This window comes from Amblyraja radiata, chromosome 1, assembly GCF_010909765.2.
Source record: "Amblyraja radiata isolate CabotCenter1 chromosome 1, sAmbRad1.1.pri, whole genome shotgun sequence".
Lineage (NCBI taxonomy): Eukaryota > Metazoa > Chordata > Chondrichthyes > Rajiformes > Rajidae > Amblyraja > Amblyraja radiata.
In genome coordinates, this window is record NC_045956.1 from 130473904 (window position 1) to 130495332 (window position 21429).

Sequence of the window (21429 nt, forward strand, 5' to 3'; positions counted from 1 at the left end):
CCCCCTCTCTCCCCCCCTATCTCACCCCTCTCTCCCCCTCCTCTCTCCCCCCTCTGCCCCCTCTCCCCCCCTCTTCCCCCTCTCTCCCCTCTCCTCCCCCCCTCCTCCCCATCCCCTTCTCTCCCCCCTCTCTCCCCTCTCTTGCCCCCCTCCCCCTCTTTCTCCCCCTCTCTCTCCCCCTTTCTACCCCTCTCTCTCACACCCTCTATCTCTCCCCTTCTCACTCCACCCCTCTCCCCCCTCTCCCCCTCTCTCTCCCCCCTCCCTCCCCCCTTCTCTCCCCCCTCTCTCTCCCCATCTGTCTCTGTCCCTCTGTCTCTGCCCCTCTCTCTCTCTGCCTCTCTTTCTCAGCCCCTCTCTCTCAGTCTCAGCCTCTCTCTACCACCCCCACCCCTCCTTCTCCCTCTCTGGATGTGCCTGCGAGTTGGGGGCTATGCGTGAGTGTATAGGGCGAGGATGGGGTAAAAGGAGAAAATGAATAATATTAACATAATATCAAGGGGAGTGGTTAGTGTGTGTGGGGTGGTTAGTGTGTGTGGGGTGGTTAGTATGTGTGCGTGTTGTGTGTGTGGGGGGTGGTTAGTGTGTGAGTGATGCTACAGGCCAAAAAAATGTTTGCACCAAAAAAATATTTACCAAAAAGCTCTGTGGATTAGAGGCTACAGAATTAGCTTTAAGGAAAGTTTGACCAAACTTGGATTGTTTTCTTTGGAGCATTGGAGGATGAGGATAGACCTGATAGAAGTATATAACATGTGAGGCATATATAGGGTAGACTGTCATAACCTTTTTCCCAGGGAGGAAATGTCAAAGACTAGAGTTCATACTTTTCACTTTAAAGAAGGATTAATGAAGATGTGGGGTATGTATTTTACACAGAGGCTGGTGGGTGACTGGAATTGTCTGCAGCGGTGGTGATGGTGGAGCCAAATACGACAGTGACATTTAAGAGGCTTTTGGATGAGAACATGGATGTGAAGGGAATGGAGCAGTCAGAAGCAATTAGTTTAGCTTGGGATCCTAACCATAGGTGCTGTCTGTGTGAAGTTTGCATGTTATCATTGTGACTGTGTGGGATTCTGGGTCATGATTGATATTGTGATGATTTTTCAGTCATATTTTACATGAGATTCTGATGACTAATTTTCTCCATTTGGACCTGCCCATATCTTGCCTCATTCAGTGGCAATTGCTCCATATGCACAACGTGAGTGAACTTCCAATCCATGTTAGGCCTGATGTGGGAAAATCTCCAGAGTGCGATGAAAAACTGCCTGCGTGTAATTTCAAAGCGACATTGCTGGATAATAGTAGAAACAAGGTAGAAACAAGCTGGATAATGGTTAAATTGTTGCTTATGGAGCATAACAATATTGGAAGTTGTTTTTTAAAACCACATTGGTGTCAGAAACTACAATGTTGGTTACTTTTGCAATTAGCAGAAGATACTGGCTTATTTAAGGAGCTGGAGCTAGTGTTAGAAATGGCCATCTAGTTTTGTTAATCAGATGATTTACTCTTAAGATGTCTGTAATGCCCATTCAAAAGGTGTCACAATATTTTAGTAGCCAGGTCATTAATTAATGCCTTCAACAAACATAGATGAGGCACTTGGAAGTAGTCATGACATTGTTGTCAATTTCAAGCTCTACATAAATAGATTCTCGACCCTTGAGGGGATGCTTACCATTTCATACCCATTGCTTCTTGGTCAGTAAAATATATCTCAGAAATACGCAGGAAGATTTTCAAGGATGCTTATCAAAACTTTACAATACTATAAAATATTTGGACATGGATAGGATAGGTTATGAAGGATATGGGTCAAATGCAGGCAGATAGGACTAGTGTAGATGGGACATGTTGGGCATCATGGGAAAGTTGGGCAGAAGTTTGGGCAGAGTGTTTCCACTCTGTAAGGCCCTATGGCTCTACGACTCTGACTTCAGCATCATTTATGTTGGAAATTCTCTGAGAACTCCATCTATTTTGAGTAAGTCAGTATCACTGCACATTTCCAAAAGCTTTTTGAATGGCCAGGAGTGGGTAGCATGCTGAACATAGAATGACCCAGAAAAGGAATGAGAAGGGGTCAGGAGTCCAAGACAATTAACACCAATCAAAGAGAAGAGAAAGACCGATTGCTTGTCTTCCACACCCAGTGCACTGAGGGTAGACAACATCCTTTTGTTCTCTGGATCTCGTCCTCAGAACTGCCCTATCCCTTCTCCCGCAGTCCCTGAAGCATCTTGCAGTACACTGTTGTGTATGAGCACAGCTCTCTGCACATACTATGTAATTTGAGAATGTAATTTGAGAAATCAACATGTAATTTGAAAATTACATCTCATCAAAACTAGAATGCTAAAGCTGTACGTTCTGGTTTGCGGATACCATCAAATCATGCCAAATGGTAATTATTTGTAAAATGTGGACTTTGGTAGAGACATTTCAGACTAGAGCATTAGAACATCAGCTTTTTATTGCTTAATCTTAACCATGGGCCAAACTACCCCTTTCTGCTGCTATCACCTTGACCACTCAGTCTTTACAATGTTGTAAATATATATTTAACATTGTCGATATATAAATGCAGAGGCATACAAGTCAGCCATCAATTAGTGGAATGATGCATCATTCCACCTGTTTGCTGACTGATGAAGTGAAGATGGTGCAGAATGGGAATGCGAGTGAAAATAGTCACTCTAGCACACCCTGAGTACATCATTATGGTAATCATCAAAGAACATGGACAGGTTAATGAACAGGAAAGGTTTGAAGGGATATGGGCTTGGCAACTTGGATATCCTGGACATCCTTGACAAATAAAGCCACAGGGCCTATTTCCATGCTATAGAGCTCCATCACTCTGTGACCCAAACTTCCCAACCATCTAAACGGAAAGAAGAATTTATTTTTTAAGTTTCCAAAAACTGCAAGGGCAAGGGAGACATAGGGTGTTGGGATGTTGGTGGGAGGTGTGGGGGGGGGGGGGGGGGGGGGATGGCGGGGGGGGGGGGGTGAAATGTTACAAAGGATGTGGGGATTGGTAGGGTCTCAAAGGCTACTTATAGGATCAGTAAACAGCAGGGCCTAACAGCTTTTATCGCATTCAGTGATGAGTTGATAGGAAAAATGGATGCTTATATACTTCAAAAAAATCCATTAGCTTTAATTTAAACAGTATGGTGAGATGAAATTCATCCTCAATGGCGTAGGCTAAACATGTAATATTATAAACTGTGGTGTTGAATTTCAATGGAGAGGCAGATTCTCCGAATTAAAGGTAGGTGCCAGGTTGTATATATCTGACGTGTATATAAAAGACTTGCTTATAAAAGAGAATGATTATATACATTTTGCTACATCCACTGTATTGAATCCATTAAAATAATTAATAGATTACGTCTTCCGGAGGGCTGCTACAGCAGACGGCTTCTGGAGGTACCGCTGACAAACCGAGGCCGGAGCCTCACAGGTTGGAACCTGGAGCATCGCGGGCCAGAGTCCATCGAGTCAGAGCATCGCAGGTCAGTTGAGCTTTGTGGGTCGACGAAGCCTGCGGCCGACGGTCCCTGACTCTGTGGAGCCCGCGGCTGAGGCCTGGCTTGGCGCCACTGAGGCATCCGGAGATGCCCTGGCAGCGATAGTGGAGAGGTCGTTGTGGTGGCCATTGATGGCGCCGACCGACGGATAAAGACGTGAACGTGGAAGTGAGGACACGGCTGCCGAGAGAAGGAACAAAGAGGGACCCGGCTTGCAGGGACCGCCGTGAGGGAGGGGAAAGTAAAAGGGACAATGGAGAACCTGGCATGGGGGGGACCACCATGAGGGAGAGGGAAGGGGGGGAGAACAAAGGGGTGCCTGGCACGGGGGGATACTTTGTAACTTTGTAAGCGCCCTTTATGGGTGACTATTTGCATACCTTTGATATGTAAGCAAAGAATTTCACTGTGACTTGTCACATGTGACAATATAGTGTTCATTCATTCATTCATTCATTCAGTTTGTGTAAGGTCGATATGCAGAAACATAACTTTCAGTAGGGGGATTTAAAACAACTTTGCGTTATGTTACAATTAAGGTTAAATAATGCAGTACATTTTCACATGTATAAAATTCTGGAAATTCCTCCTTTAAGATACAATGTGTGTTTGTTCATATGAATAAAATTGTATTTGATATCAGATAATATGGTTCATAATGAGGTAAACAACGTTGAGATATGAGCCAAACCAATCTATGGAACTACAATAAAAAGAGAAAATGCTGGAAAACTATTTAGGTCAGATAGCATCTGTGGAAAGAGAACCTTCAAGAAAAGGCCATGGAGTTTCTACATGTTTTTAAAGATTTGCATTCCTTGAGACCCTTTTCATGTGAACAGGTGGCTAAGTTTTGAAGATGTCTAGGGCAAATATTGAGGAATGATAGGATATTTAAATTATATCATGTGACTATTTCGCTTTATTATAGGAAGTGGCCACCAAACCGTCTAAGTACTGGTACAGACATATGACAATCGACAAAATGAATAGAATGAACATTATTGAGAACTGTTCATGTGTATAAATTCAATTATGTCCCAATAGATTCTGGAAATATAATATACTATGTTCCAGTTCAATCACCATCAGTTAAATATCTCACCCTTGCAGATCCCCATCTTGTTTGCAGCATAAAATAGGAGATAGGGAAGATAGGCACTTTGGAGTGAAAAAATAACATAATTGTTCTGCTCTCACAAGGAATATGGAAACGTATGGGATAGTAATTGTTGAGAACTATATTCTGCACTCTGTATCTTTCCCTTTGTTCCACCAATTGTACTTGAATTTGGCTTCAATGTATTTCTGCATAGTATTATCTGATCTGATTTTATAGCATGTAAAATAAAGCTTTTCATGGTACCTCAGTACATGTGACAACAATAAACCTAAACCTTGTTGGTGGCCACCAGCATTTTAGTTACAATCTTGTAACTGCTGCTCCAGTGGAACCAAATTAATATATTCCATGCTTTGCAGATGTGACTGATTTCTAATTCTCACTCCTCAATGTCTTAATATCTGATTCATAAACATACCTTAACAGAAAACTGAGGAAAGCACTGCAAACTCCTTAGGTGATACTTCTTAGATGATATTATCTATATGATATTTGGAATCTGGAAGAAAGAAAAAAACTTGGCAGAATAAAGAACACCGCAAAAAGAAGCAATCCTGCAAAGTAAGCACATACATGATTTTGAATACTTGTACATTTTACTCTGAGGAAATAATGAAGATTAATCTAAGACCAAAATGCTGAGAATTTGTGGACATATATTGTTAATCAATTTTGAGAGTGGAATTCCCAAATTACATATTATTATGTGCACCACTTTAACAAGCATATTATCTAACATTAAATGTAATTTTCGTAACTTTTTGTGCTTTCTGATATAATAAGCAAAACAAACCAACAAAGAAAACCCATTTTGCTTACAATGTTTGTATATGCTGCTGTGGAATGTATCTATTTGTAATGTCTGTAATTCTAAGTCTGTTCACTTCGGAATATTTCTGAGAAATCTTGCAGGAAAATATCTGCATATTTGTGTATGATCCAGAAAAATAAAATTAGCTATTTATGTAATTAAAGCAGGATTTATCAAAACAGTGGAAAAGATATGCAATTACATTTTGAAAAACTATTAAACTATTTAAACTGCTTTCTTGAATGGTGCAAACACAGACACAGTTGCATTTCTCCTCTAGGTTGCAAATACTGGATTTATTTAATTTAAATAGATATATAAAAGGAGAGGGGTAGGTATTTTGCCTAATTCGAGTCCTGTTTGCTCTTATGCAAAGACAGTGAAAAAGCTTCAGAAGGCAAGGCTGTGAATCAAATAACTTTCAGTGCTTAGGATGTCATGTAGTATTTATCTAACCTCCTGGCCCGCTGGTGGTGCGCCTGAGCCTGTGTGAATTTATCAGCTAGTGTCTGGCAGGTGCAGGTGAAACTCACAGTGTCCAGAAACTAGTAGTTCATCAAGGTTTAACTCTTCCCTTGCAGACTACCATTTGCTCGCACAGGTTTTTTTAAATAATGTATATCCCACAACATACAATCCAATTATTTTGGAAATATCTATTGGGATTTTTCTTATGCAACTAAAAATATTAACTTTGATGTATTAAGTTAGAAAAGATAGATCATCTGGCCTTGTCATATGGAACAACTTAATATTGATGTACTTTTGTGAGTAGATGGTTAAAGTTTTTGGTTGCTATGGTAATTATCTGTTGAGTGATTTCAAAGCTGTCATCATTGTGTTTCATTTATAAACCTAACCCAATGCAATGTTACAAGTCTATGGAAACCTCCCAAATATTTTCTTCACAGCTTCCCTTGATTTATTTTTCAATGTCCAAAAGAGGGACTATTTATCACATTGGTGTCTCCTCACCTTAAAACGATGACATTTTGTGTTTTTTTCCACATACGAGATATTTCTGAAAGTGGGATCAACTTCACAATGGTCTAGTGTAATAAATGATGGGTCTGCTTTGTTTCAGACTCAAAAAGCTGCCTGTGTTTGTTCTATATTCTAACTACCAGAAATTGTTGTAACACATTAATTTATCAGGGATTGAAATAATTAACTCAAGTGGAGCTGGTAACAATCAGACATAAAGGCACAGTAGGCTTGTGCACAGTGAGCTGTAGTTATTAATTTAGGAAAAATAAAAGATAATAACCTCAATTAAGGAATTGCAGTGAAAGAATGGATTTTTGATAAAGCCAATTAAATCAATTAATGTCATTTCAAGAAGGCCCAAATAAGAAGATAAGAACATAAAAAGTAGGAACGGGGGTAGGCCACATGGACCTTGAGCGTGCCTCAGTATTCAATAAGATCATTGCCACTCAGAAGTAGCTTAAATATTTTCTTGCCAGTTCCCCAAAACAAATATCTCCTTTCAAGTGTGAGAATCTATCCATCAATGTCATTACTATATTCAATCAGCCAGGATCACTCTCTGGGGTAGAGAATTCCAAGGGTTCAGAAAAGTTAAACTCTATCTTAAGTTGGCAGTTATTCTAGAACCTTGTTCCAGATTCCACAAAGAGGAACGCCATCACAGGATTTATCCTACTAAACCCCTTCAGAACCTTAAAGGTTTCGATTCCATTTGGAATATTTTTGGAGGACAAGGAAACCAAGAAACCATGAATGAGATCACTTCTCATTCTTGTTATGGGAATGTTATGAGTCAATCTCCTTTGTTTCTCATTAGCCACCCCCGCAATCATCCATGTAGTCATTTCTAAAATGCCTCCAATACAAATGCATCATTTTCAGGATGAGCTGTGCACAGATTGTATCCCACCAATATCCTGTACAATTGTACCAAGATGTCCTTATTTTAGTACTCGATCCCTTCTTGCAAAAAGACCAATATTATGCTTGCCTTCCAAAATACTTGCTGAACCTCCATACTAACCTTCTGTTAAATAAATAAGGAAACATAGGTCTCTCCGTGTAATAGAATTCAGTAGTCTCTCTCCACTTAAAAGTATCTCACCCTTCTGTTCTTCCTAGCAAACTGAACAACTCCGTATTTCCCCACATTTTATCCGATCTATCATTTTATTGTCCACTGTGTCCTCCATATAACTCACTTTCCCACCTCTCTATTCTCTTAGAAAACATAATTTAAACATTTTGTCCCTTCATCTATATTGTTAATATAGTTGGAAAATATTTGAGGCCCCAGATCTGATGCTTGGACACATTGCCAGCATAAAATGACCTCTTTAACCCCTCTCTCTTTTCTGTTTGTTGCCTAATCCTTTATCCATGCTAATATGCAAGAGCTCTTGAATATTTTGCAAGGCGGAATAGTTAAATTCTTAAAAACAAGAAGACATAAGGTTACCACAGGTAGGTTAGGAAGAGAAATTGAGGTTATAGTTAGTTAAATCATGATCCTATTAAATGGCAAAGAAGGCTCAAGCTGTGAGTGGCCTATTCCTGCCCATTAATCTTTTATTCACGTGTTTGTATTTTTTGTTAAGTTTTCTGCATCCGATGTCTCTTGTGCCTCCATGCCATTGCTCAATTAACAAGTAAAGATGTTTTGTCAGTCTGGGTGATTTAACATTAGTGAGTTTGGCTCCTGAATCTTTAAAAAAAGAAATGAGCAGAAATGTTTTTACTACTAAATCTGTAAATCTTTGGAAGGCTCCCTTTCACTTCCCCATTGTCAATGCATCTTGGTTGCCATGTGAACCATCTACAAAATGCACAAAAACCTCTTGCCTAGGCTTCTTAACCCCCCACACTCCCCTCTACCCCACAATCCATGATCTTCCCCCACTAGAAGAACAAAGGCAGCAGGCATGTAGGAACACCAACTCAGGCTATACGGGATAATGATTTGGAATTATGTCGAAACAAAGAACTGCAGATGTTGATTTATACCAAAGATAGACACAAAGTGCTGGAGTTACTCAGTGGGTCAGACAGCATCTCTGGAGAAATAGGATGGATGACCATTCGGATCAGGTCGGTCTGAAGAAGTGTCCTGATCCAAAACACCAGCTATCCTCCTTCACCAGAGATGCTGCCTGACACGTTGAGTTACTCCAGCACTTTGTGTCTATTTCTGACTTAGAATTACTTTTATATTCCTTCTTTGATGCTGGAGCATCTTCCTGAAATTTTCTTCTTAACAATAATGTGGGTGTATCATAATACAGTAAAGCGAATGGCATGTTGGCCTTCATAACAAGAGGAGTTGAGTATAGGAGCAAAGAAGTCCTTCTGCAGTTGTACAGTGCCCTAGTGAGAACACACCTGGAGTATTGTGTGCAGTTTTGGTCTCCAAATTTGAGGAAGGACATTCTTGCTATTGTGGAAGTGGTTCACAAAGTTAATTCCAGGGATGGCGGGACCGTCATATTTTGAGAGAATGGAGTGGCTGGGCTTGTATACTCTGGAATTTAGAAGGATGAGAGGGTATCTTATTGAAACATATAAGATTATTAAGGGTTTGGACACGCTAAAGGCAGGAAACATGTTCCCGATGTTGGGGGAGTCCAGAACCAGGGGCCACAGTTTAATAATAAGGGGTCAGCCATTTAGAACGGAGATGAGGAAACACTTTTTCACAGAGAATTGTGATTCTGTGGAATTATCTGCCTCTGTGGAGGCCGGTTCTTTGGATAATTTCAAGAGAGAGCTAGATAGGGTTCTTAAAGAAAGCGGAGTCAGAGGATGTGGGGAGAAGGCAGGAACAGGGTACTGATTGTGGATGATCAGCCATGATCACATTGAATGGCGGGTGCTGGCTCGAGGGTCCGAATGGCCTACTCCTGCACCTAGTGTCTATTGTCTATTGCCAGAGACCAAGGTTCATTCCCGAACTTGGGTGCTTTCTTTGTGGCATTTGCAGGTTCTCCCTGTGAACATGTGGGGTGCCTCTGGGTTTAGCTGCTTTCCTGGCAGTTTCCAAGATTGTGTCAGTTAGCAGCTTGATTGGTGATTGGAGATATGGTAGAATATGGGAAGAATCTGGGGAGAATAAAAAACGAAACAAATATAGAAATAGTGTAATTGGATGTTGTTTTGGCAGCAAAGACTCGAGAGGTTGAAAGCCCTGTTCAGTATCTATGAATCTATGACTATGTGCAGAATCATATCTCTTTTGCCATCCTGACTCTTCTCACCTATGCAGTGGCTTCATCTTTCTCCACATTCAGTCCCTGAATATATAGTACAGTCTGAAGAAGAGTCCCATCCAGAAACGTGTCTGTCCATTCCCTCCACAGATGATCTGCCCGCACAGCGAGATGTCCATCAGGGAATGTTGCCCATTGCAGACTGGGATGGCAAATTCCGTGGGGTGAACTGAAGCTTGGTGCAGCCAACGCCAAGGCTCTGTGGGAGAGGAGCACAGTCTAGGGTCTGCTGGGCATTGAGAGGCTTGGTCTAGTGGGGACATCCCTCAAACGTGGGAATAAATATCACCCAGGGGGGCATATGTGGCAAGGGTGTTTTGTTTAACCGTTTAAAGATAGGTGATAACACTATTGAATACTATCCCTCCACGGATGGCACGTTGAGTTTTTCTAGCACCTGGTGTTTTGTTCGAGGTTCCAGCATCTGCAGTTCCTTTTGTCTCGGTGCTATACGCTCCTGCCTTCAGTGGGCACAGTGTCTCTCTCCGTGTTCCTAGCCCCAGTGCTGCACCCCGCCTTCATTAAATCCCTCTTAGCCCAGCTCTGCTCCAGCTGACCATTACACACACCGTCCGCTTCCAATTTTCTCTCTCCCTTCACCTTATTCTCGTCAATTCAACTGACTATCGCAACGGAGTCGGTAAACTCCGCAAAGCATGACATTTTGGGCGACGGCCGAGTTGACGCAAAGTATTTAGAATGCAGATATGATTTTTTTTTTAGTAAATCCAGCGATCTAACTGTGGCATTTCCTGGACCGCGAAAGTGGGTGACCGGAGCTGGGCTGAACACCAAGACTTCTAAACAGGAAGCCTGTTTGAAAGGAAAGAAAATAAAACTCGGAGGAAAATCATAATGTGAGCTTTGAGCCAGCCCTTACTCATAGAGCAGAGTGAGTCGTTGTCCCACTTTGTTTAAAGGGAGATATCCAGCAAAATAAAATGGTGAAGATTGCACAGTTAAAGCCCATCTGACATGGGGGGGGGGGGGGTGGGTAATCTGATATCCATGGGATATCCTGATGGAAAATACGGATTTTTCTCTTTTTTTTCAATGAGGGATAAACCGCGTATAAAAACAATTTAAAGCAGATTTATGACTGTTTTAATCTCACATTGTGCGAGATACAAAACGCATCCCTTTTCTTTTTGATAACTTTAAAACAACTTTTCTTTACCATCTATTAGCATTCATCTCACAAAACATTTTTTTTAATGTTGCTAGAGTGTTGCAGAATAAAGAGCTGAATGGTGGGCCAATTGCTCGTACTGTCTTGGAGAAATGTGCATAATCAGATTAGTACCTGACCCGAAGAGATCCAAAGAGCATTTCAACAGTCGGGACCATTAAACGCAGTGAATTGAAGTTATATTATTAATGACGGTATTATAAAGAGAAATTAGAATCAGGAGTATTCATTGTTTACATGCACCGTATGTGAACCTGAACAAGGAATGTCTTGCATGTTGAAGCGTTACACGCGCATTAGACAGAATAATAATACTCAATAAATTATTCCGCACAAACTAGACCATGAAAGAGAAAAAATAGTATGTAGAGCGACCATAGTCAAGCAAAGTCCAAAGCGGCCCAGTGCTGAGGTATTGTGCAGTGTGGTTCAAGAAACTGATGGAAGAAGCTGTTCTTGAACCTAGCGATAACGGTTTTCAGGCTCCTGTATTTCCATTCCAATTGCAGCAGTGAGATGAGAGCATGGCTGGGCTCGTTGTGGGTCTTTGACCATCTCAGCAGACTTCTTGAGGCAGCGTTTCATGTAGATTCCTTCAATGTCGGGGAAGTCAGTACCAGCGGGTGGCAGTATTTATGAGGAGAAAGCAGGAGAATTGGGTTAGGACGGGGAGACAAATCAGCCATGATTGAATGGCGGAGTAGACTTGATGGGCCGAATGGCCTAATTCTGCTCCTACCACTTATGTACCTATGAGATGGACTGGGCAATCTCCACCACTTTCTGCAACCCCTTTCATTCTTCAGTGTTTGAATTGCCAAACAGGCAGTGATACAACTTCAGTTTACTTTTTAGTTTTGGTTTTGGAGATACAATGTAGAAACAGGCCCTTCTGCCCACCGAGTCCATTCCGGGCAGCAATCGCCACACACTAACACTAACACTATCCTACTTACACAATTTACAATTTTACTGAAGCCAATTAACATACAAATCTATATGTCACAAACCTATATGTCTTTGGAGTGTGTGTTGTAACCGGGACATCCGGAGGAAACCCACGTACAAATGCTGCACAGACAATACCCGTAGTCAGGATGTAAATGAAAGTAGTAATGTTTACTATTTTGTTGCATATCCTTTGCATGCAATGACTGCTTGAAGTCTGCGATTCATGGACACCACCAGTTGCTCGGTGTCTTCTCTGGTGATGCTCTGCCAGGCCTGTATTGCAGCCATCTTTAGTTTATGCTAGTTTTGGAGGATAATCCCCTTCAGTTTTCTCTTCAGCATCTAAAAGGCATTCTCAATTGGGTTCAGATCGGGTGATTAACTTGGTCACTCAAGAATTTACCATTTTTTTAGCTTTGAAAATCTCCTTTGTTGCTTTGGCAGTATGTTTGGGATCGTTGTCTTGCTGTAGAATTAACCGCTGACCAATGAGTTTTGAGGCATTTGTTTGAACTTGAGCAGCTAGGATGTGTCTATACACCGGAATTCATTATGCTATTACCATCAGCAGTTGTATCATCAACGAAGACCCCAGGCCATAACGCCCTCACCACCATATTTCACAGATGAGGTGGTATGCTTTGGATCTTGGGCAGTTCCTTCTCTCCTCCATACATTGCTCTAGCCGTCATTCTGATATAAGTTAATCTTCATCTCATCTGTCCACAAGACCTTTATCCAGAACTGTGGTTGCTCTTTTAAGTACTTCTTGGCCAACTGTACTCTGACCATCCTATGTTTGCGGTTAACCAGTGGTTTGCATCTTGCAGTATAGCGTCTGTATTTCAGTTCACGAAGTCTTCTACAGACAGTGGTCATTGACAAATCCACACCTGCCTCCTGAAAGAGTGTTTATGATCTGTCGGACAGGTGTTTGGGGATTTTTCTTTATTATAGAGAGAATTCTTCTGACGTCAGTTGTGGAGGTCTTCCTTGGCCTGCCAGTCCATTTGCGATTAGTAAGCTCACCAGTGCTCTCTTTCTTCTTGATGATGTTCCAAACAGTTGATTTTGGTAAGCCTAATGTTTGGCTCATGCCTCTAACAGTTTTATTCTTGTTTCTCAGTCTCATAATGGTTCATTTGACTTTCATTGGCACAACTTTGGTCCCCGTGTTGATAAACAGCAATAAACGTTTCAAAAGGTGATGGAAAGTGGAGGAAAGACTAGGTGCTGAGAGCTCTCTTATACCTGCATGAAGGAGGCAATTAAACACACCTGAGCAATTACAAACATCTGTGAAGCCATGTGTCCCAAACATTATGGTGCCCTGAAATGGGGGGACTATGTATAAACACTGCTGTAATTTCTACATGGTGAAACCAAAATGTATAAAAATGGCCTTTATTTAAATCTGACAATGTGCACTTTAACCACATGTGATTTATTATATTACAAATCTCAAATTGTGGAGTACAGAGGCAAATAAATAAATGATGAGACTTTGTCCCAAACATTATGGGGAGCACTGTATGTGATGGGTGACGTTTGTTGGGTCGGGACTATAGAAGGGCCCATCCTTTTTCTCCAAAGGCGCTGCTTGACCAGCTGAATGAGTTATTCCAGCACCGATGATGGACACAAAATGCTGGAGTAACTCAGCGGGACAGGCAGATTATCTGGAGAGAAGGACTGGGTGACGTTTCAGGTCGAGACCTTTCTTCAGACTCAGCACTTCCAGCACTTTGTGTCTATTCTGAAGTTGAGCACTGGAATTGGTCACTGGCGCTGAGTTAGATTTAACTCTTAGGGCTAAATGAATCAATGGATGTGGGGGGAAAGCAGGAACAAGGTACTGATTTTAAATGATCAGCCATGATCATATTGAATGGTAGTGCTGGCTTGAAGGGCCGAATGGCCTACTCCTGCACCTATTTTTCTATGTTCCTTCTATGTTTCTAAGCCAATACGCATCCCTCACAAGCAATACTGAAACATTATCTGCGTGCTGCAATTTATTGAATCTTCCATGGTATGAACTCCGCCAGATTTCCTCCAATTTGCCATATTACATGTTAAATTGCCATGTTAAAAATATATATAATATAAAGGGGGCATGGGCTTTTTCCGGGTGGTTACGTAAAAGGCGCTATGTAATTGAACAAACATAAAGTGCTGGAGGAACTCAGCGACTCAAGCAGCATTGTGGGGGGAAATTGACAGAAGACGATTCCGCCTTCAGCAGACTGACTAATTGAAGTATTTTTGTTTTGTTCCGTATTTTTCGCTCTTAATAGGCAGGAATCGAGTCCGCCTATTTCTCTGCGGCGATTTATTGATTCGAAGAGGTTAATAACAACAATACGGTGTTTCCAAAGAAAATAGTTAGGACTGAAACATAGCGCTCGTTTCCTTGTTGAGGAGTACCCTGAAAGACGCTGCTCTGGCTTTTAACAGCATGTCACTCAAACAGCGACAGTTGTGCGTTGCTAATAGCAATCTGTTGGATTTGGAAACCGGTGCGCGCAGGCTAGAAGGGTCTTGGCCAGTATCTTTGGTCTAGGCTACCGGACTCAGTGACGGCTTACTTGCAGGGAGTGAAATTGTACTTCCTCTTTTACAATCCGTTCCTTTTTACTGAACACGAAGTCTGATTTGCCCGTCGGGAGGAAGACTATTTATTGGACTGGTGAGAATAGGGGCAGGAACGATCTAAATTAATCTACCTGTTTTCAAACTGACATGCTTATACAGGAAGTCCGACTCAAAGATACTCGAGGATACTCCTCTCCTATAGAGGATACTCCTCTAGTAGCTTTGGTTCGACTGCAGCAGTTTGCCTGAAATATTATTGATCTATTGCACGTGAACTCGAACCAGAGTAGCTTGCTTGGTTTTACTTTAATCGGATTACGCCGGGAGTGAATCTGGAGCAGTCTGTCAACCATTCTGTTGTCTTGGATGTAAGAGTTTGCGTTGCCATACTCTGATCCGATTGTGAATTCTTTAATCTCACCGCGATTTGCCGCGCTCGCTTCTCGCCTCCAATAACACTAATGCATAGCTCTTATTGGCTGCATTAGACAGATGCCTCCTCTTAAATCGGATTGCTAGTAATACTTTCACTTGTATTAATTGCAAACAACTCATTTTGCTCTCCGGCCCAGCAGCATCCACAACCTGGCTGTTTGTTTCCTAAAGCACGGAGACCACTTCCACTCACTCACAATTTATAGGACAACATTCACATCAACCGCAACATTTCAGGACGTAGCGATTCTTTTAAAATCGCTGTTCATTGTTGACAGCATAATTATTCCACAATCCTGTCCGTTTTATTTTCCTTAATTCCGTCTCCCCGCTCTGCAAATTACACAGTTTCGCTGGCAATAATCCCGCATTAAATTTCATAGGTAAAGTTTATTGTCTAAATATGCGATATGTCAAAATTGTTCAAGTCAACCAGCTTTAACCTAATGTTATGGAAATATAGATCATGTTTACACAAAGCAAATGTTATACTGTATATACTATTTTCAAAATGCAAAATGCACGGAGTTGACCAAAAGGGCAGACGAGGGCTGGATAATCAGTTTGATTTTATTCGGCTAATGCTGAACGGATTGTCTTAGTTTTAGCAGATGAGATACTAGATGTTTCAAGCACGACTTTCTTTATTTAATCGCCTTTTCTGTTGTTATTTGTTCCAAATTCGGATTATATAAATATGAGGATGATGTGAATGATGACAGACTGCGCTCAGTGCGGTTCCCCGGCGCACGGCGGCCCCTCCATGGACAATGGTTCTTTGTGTGGTGTCCGGTCTCAAACCGCGCACTACTTGTCTGGACATCCTCGCTTAATCACTTGAGTGGTGAACCAAACGAGAATATTCCGTCTATTTTAACACATTAGTAAATCCCTCTTTCCACATGCAACAATGAGCTAACAATAAACTCAAATTATATTATCGTATTTGTTTCATTTTTTTTCAGTTTTATCTTCAATCGACTACATAGAAACATAGAAAAAATAGACAGTGGGCCATTTGGCCCTTCGAGCCAGCACCACCATTCAATATGATCATGGCTGATCATCTAAAATCAGTACCCCGTTCATGCTTTTCCCCATATCCCTTCATTCCTTTAGCCCTAAGAGCTAAATCTAACTCTCTCTTGAAAACATCCAGTGAATTGGCCTCCACTGCCTTCTGTGGCAGAGAATTCCACAGATTCACAGCTGTCTGGGTGAAAACGATTTTTACTCATCTCAGTCCTAAATGGCCTACCCCTTCTTCTTCTTCAACTGTGACCCCCTGGTTGTGGACTCCCCTAACATCGGGAACATTTTTCCTGCATCAAGCCTGTCCAATCCTTCAAGAATTTTATAAGTTCCTATGATCCCCTCTCATTCTTCTAAATTCCAGTGAATATTTCAGAAGCAATGAGCTATTTAACATGCATTGCATGAAACATTTAAACAAATAATTGATACAGGGAACGGTAAACTCGGTAAACCAACTATGTTTCTATGTTTCTTTACATTTTTGTTCAGAACAGAAGTTATTAAGGTTTCATCTGTCATTTCCATGTGAATAGTTAACGCGGCGAAATCAATATCAAACGAATCCATAAATCACCCATTATGTCAGCACAGATCAAAATATCGCGTCTGTTATTACAATCAATAAACTATTTTCAAACAACAGAAAATATGACAAACACATTGTAACCGATTTGGGTATTTACAGGTTCATTAATTGTAAAGTAAAACAAATTCCTTGCAATGACCGGTTAGAATTATAAATAACACCATCTCATATAAAATAACAGGCATTACAACCGTCTACTGTCAATCATTTGTATTATTAATATTATGGCGTTTTCTTTCTCATCGGATTTCCACATAAAGTACGCCCAGCAATTATAACTGAAATCATTACTCAAGAGATGTGTTTATTTCCAGTCGCACTGAAAAATCGAGTAAGAAATCTATCAGATCCCACCACTAATCTGCTGTATGTTACGTCCACATTACAGAGGTAGAGGTATTAGAGGTACGTTTTAATCTTCATCGATACAAAGACGAACCATCATGGACCCGGCGTATTTGTCGTAGAGAACTGGCAGATGTTAGCAAAGGAAAAGGTCAAAGCAGAATACAACCCGTTTTCGCAAATGTCTTTTCTAACAATCGTTAAAGAAGTAGTCTCTTGGATCGCTCATGCGAGCGTGAATTGTGTGCCTGTGTATGAACGCATTTGTGTTGATCTATGACTGTGTGAATATGTTCGTGTTACGTGTATGTTTGTGAGAGGGATATTTCTGCTACATATACCTGCTAACCATTTCTTCCCTCATTAAGTCTGCAATCAACATTAACTTCTGATGTCTTTTCATTACGAAATGTTTGTGCACGGTCTATCATACACATATCTCTTTCATTATGGTTATTTGAGTTGGTCTGTTTACAAAAATTGTCATTGGAGATAATGATCTCCGCGCTTTTGAATAACTCCACACAAAGCTCCTTGCATTTTTGATTCTTCTTCTATTGTGCCGTAAACATGATGCCCATAAACATGTTTACCGGCTTCTCGTATATATTGGGCGATATTTAATGCATAGAACACTCTGAAAATGCTTGTCAGAAGGTAGAAGTGACTCCAACATGTATATATATTTTTCATTGAAGGTGGGGAGGGCAGCCGAACACAGCACCCCGTGTGCACCCGCCTGTCATAACGCGATGTTTTAAAGACACCAGAACTGAAATCCAAGTACAGTGATAAATCTAATCCACGCTTTTATTATTAGCTAATCAAAAATCCGATGTCCATTAATAATTGAGAAGGAACTGACAATATCGGAACTGACGACTGCCGAGCAAATGGACAAAGCTTAGAATCCTACCCACACAAATAATACGAAATGCTGATGCATATAAATCAGAAATATTTTACATGGGAAATTATTTTGTCGCTGTCATCATCATAAAATTAATTGTTTTTGTCAAAAACAAACCAAACATTCTGCGTATGGCTGAGCTTTTGTGTTTTAATAGAGAACTCGCCGATTTGTAAACGACGGCAGCGATCGTACCTTCACAAAGAGGACTGGCGGCTTGACTTATTTAAGGGACGTGGTCTCATTTAGCATTTTAATGTTCTTACTTTAGTGAGAACAAGTTGCTGTTTGCTGTTGTTATTATTGACGAAGATGTGTTCTTTGATATCAAATACATCCCACGAGCTCCAGTAGTTTTTTTCTATACATAATTTAAAAAACAACAACATTAAGGCGGCGAAATCGAACAAAGAACCCATTTCTTGACAAGCATCGAAGCTGACTCTTTTTGAATTAAAAAAAAAGGGGAAATACAAAACAACGCGAATTATTCAATTGATAAATTCCGTATAATAAAGAGAAAATTGCCCGGCATTAAATAATAACCTTCTCTCTGGGTTGAAGTAAGCGTGTTTTACAGATTCTAAATAAGTATAAATAAATAAATAATTCAGCGCGTTATTGATTTTTTTAAATTTTTTACTTACGCGAAAGGCTAGTAAAATAGCGGTCAAATCAGGTATCCTTCCTCCCCACCCCCTTACTTTTACCACAGCATTAATAGCGGGCCACCCCTTCTCCAACCCGCTCCAGATTCGCCTTCACTCAGAGTTCCCTTAAAACTCAATAGCCGCAGGCTTGAAAAATTGCTTTGAGATTAGCCAATTATGTGTCATTAATCACAGATATGTCCAGGTATAAATCAGACAAAATGTTGGAACTCGTATATCCTTCCATTCCATTTTGCATAACAACTATCTTAAACTGCAGTTGTTACAATTCTGTTGTCGTGTACAAATCATGTAATCCTCAGCTTAAAAAAACAGATTAACTGTACACGATAACGTTGGAGAGAAGTTAAAATTTTAGATAGATAGATAGATAGATAGATAGATAGATAGATAGATAGATAGATAGATAGATAGATAGATAGATAGATAGATAGATGAGCAATAGTTTTTTGAAATTGGAAAAGCCAGAAATGTATCAATTCTTAAAATTTACTTCTAAATCATATATTATAGGTGTAAACTGTTTTAAAAATTACATTCTTATTTTCAAATTACAATGGCGCATTAAATAAAGAATAGAAATTCGTCCTAGCTCCCCGAGTGGTTTGTTAACTGCTGACAAAGCGATGGAGCTTCAATCCTCTCCTCGATTTTTACATTCACTGATTTTATTTCCTACGCGACTCATTCGTTTTGTTTTTCGAATTCAGAGCGGCATCTGTCAATCTATTTTTGTGAAGATGAAGAGGACCAAGTTACAGTAACCACGGATTGGAGTCGCACACCACGATTGAAATTTCATCAAGCGAAATGCAACGAAACGTCCGTCGTCGTTACCGAAACAATCACCCCGCTCAGTGACTTTTGCCATTACCGGGCACTGAAAAAGTTTCAGCCATCATTTGTAAACAAAACAGCAACAGAAAATATGAGGTGTCCCCGCTATTCTAGCAACCTCGCGTCAACAGCACAATTAAAAATAAAACAATAACATTGATTTCAGTTTTTTTTAATTCAATGACATGCATAAACGTTTCTCACAATGTATAGTGAAAATAAATAAACAGATTAGAAACATAATACTATTCATTCATTTATGAATGTCAAACTGTTGTTATTTTATAGATGTCTAATTGTATTTCAATATTATACCACGAAAACAACGTAATGAAATAATACAATTCTATATACTGTTTTTTCCCCCATTCCGATATTGACACAACTTGAAAAGTAAATATCGTGAAATTAAAGCAAAAATAACCTCACAATATATTTACATTTCTAATATTTACATCCCATTCAAAGCGGAATAAAAACACTATTTACATTATTTCCGTGTACTATGTTCCTAACGTTACAAAAATGATCAAGGTATTTTGTTGCAAAGTTGTCGGTTACTAATTCAGATATGCAGCATACCTTCTCTGCAAAATAAACATTTCCTTCATAGTTCCAAACCGTCCTCAGGCCCAACATTTGAGTTGAACTTCCCCTGATTAAGAAATCTTCGGCAATTTATTCTGTTCTTTGCTGCCTAATACGACCCAGTGCAGGTGGCCGGCTGCACCAACACTGATTCTTTTCAAAAGCGCGGCCTCCCTTATAGTCAAGTACCATATAATTAATTTTAAGTTACTCTACGCACCGTATTATTAAGATCAAAATCAAAAAGCAGTGTCAAAATGGAGTGATTAGCATATAGTCTTTTCGTCTTTTGTTGTCGCACAGTTGCAAGGGACATTGCTTTAATCCCAAAATATAAACATTCAGGTTAATGTGCATGAGCTAGTAAGACTATATTTAACATTACAAAAAAATGTTTAATAGCTACAAAATATATCCGTCAATGCCGCTTCTAAAAGGAAAACAGTCGCGTCCTCTACTAACCAGACTGCAGAATCTTTAGTAGAAAGACAGACGAATCTGAGTATTATAGCATCATTCACTCATCTTTGCAGCGACGCTTTAGTTGTTTTCTTACAACACTATATTCTAATGGTTTAATATTAAACATACTAAACCTTGCCTTGTATTTCCCTTCAGACAGAGGGTTAGAGTTAGAACAGGCAATTCGTTCCAAAACATTGCTGGATTTAACTTTACCTCAACAGCACACAAGCATCCTCGGAAACGGTCTCTCCACCGGAACAAACTCGCCATCTAGTGAGCCAAACAAAAGGTGCACACTTGTGTTCAACCAAAGGAGATTTTCTGCGGTCTAATGACGCCCCCTAATGCTGCCCTGTTTAAAAACAGGAATCCCCCTTGGTTGCATATCGAAGGCGCTCCGAAAATACTAGTGACGCCAATACATTGCGAATCCCTATAACAACTTGATAACAACTCTAGCTTTATAGTGTGCAGGAAGGAACTGCAGGTGCTGGTTTACTCCGAAGATAGACACAACATTCTGGAGTAACTAAGCGGATCAGGCAGCATCTCTAGAGAAAAGGAAGAGGTGCCGTTTCGGGTCTGAAAAACGGTTTCCTATTCATCACCCATTCCTTCTCTCCAGAGATGCTACCTGGCCCGGCCCCCTGAGATACTCCAGCATTTCGTGTCTATCTTCTAGCTTTATAGTGTTGTGCATTTGATACATTCTGAAGAATTCATTCTGAACATAGCAAATGTGCTACGTATTTTACACACGAGTCGACTGCTTTTCATTTATCAAGCATTTCTTTGTCTTCGATTTCTACATTATATTTTCGATATCACCTCAATTTTTTCTGCAGTTACTTAGAACAATTTATAAATGAGCATCGTTGACAGTTTAACTTGTGATTGGGGTCGTCGGTTAATTGGTTTAGTTCCTTCTGCAGGACAAGCTCGGTATTACGACTCTGTAAAAGCATTTTTACACGGTAGGAAATTATAGCTTTCGGATGCACCTAACAGTAAAATAAAATACCTGCTAAACCTTTAAAGTTCGCAACGACATGGTTTGTCGTATAAACCAAATGTTTAATTATTAAAGTAA

At 40.3% G+C, this 21429-nt stretch overlaps 1 long non-coding RNA gene across 1 annotated transcript in view; it reads right to left on the reverse strand.

The window, feature by feature from the left end:
• The window catches only part of LOC116979369, a 46572-nt gene extending 26432 nt beyond the window's left edge, over positions 1 to 20140 (reverse strand). Inside the window, exons 1-2 of the long non-coding RNA XR_004413687.1 lie at positions 19869 to 20140; positions 5087 to 5167 (exon numbers count right to left, since the gene is read on the reverse strand). This is a non-coding gene — a long non-coding RNA (uncharacterized LOC116979369). The remainder of the gene's footprint in view (positions 1 to 5086; positions 5168 to 19868) is intronic.
• Positions 20141 to 21429: the final 1289 nt, after the last annotated feature.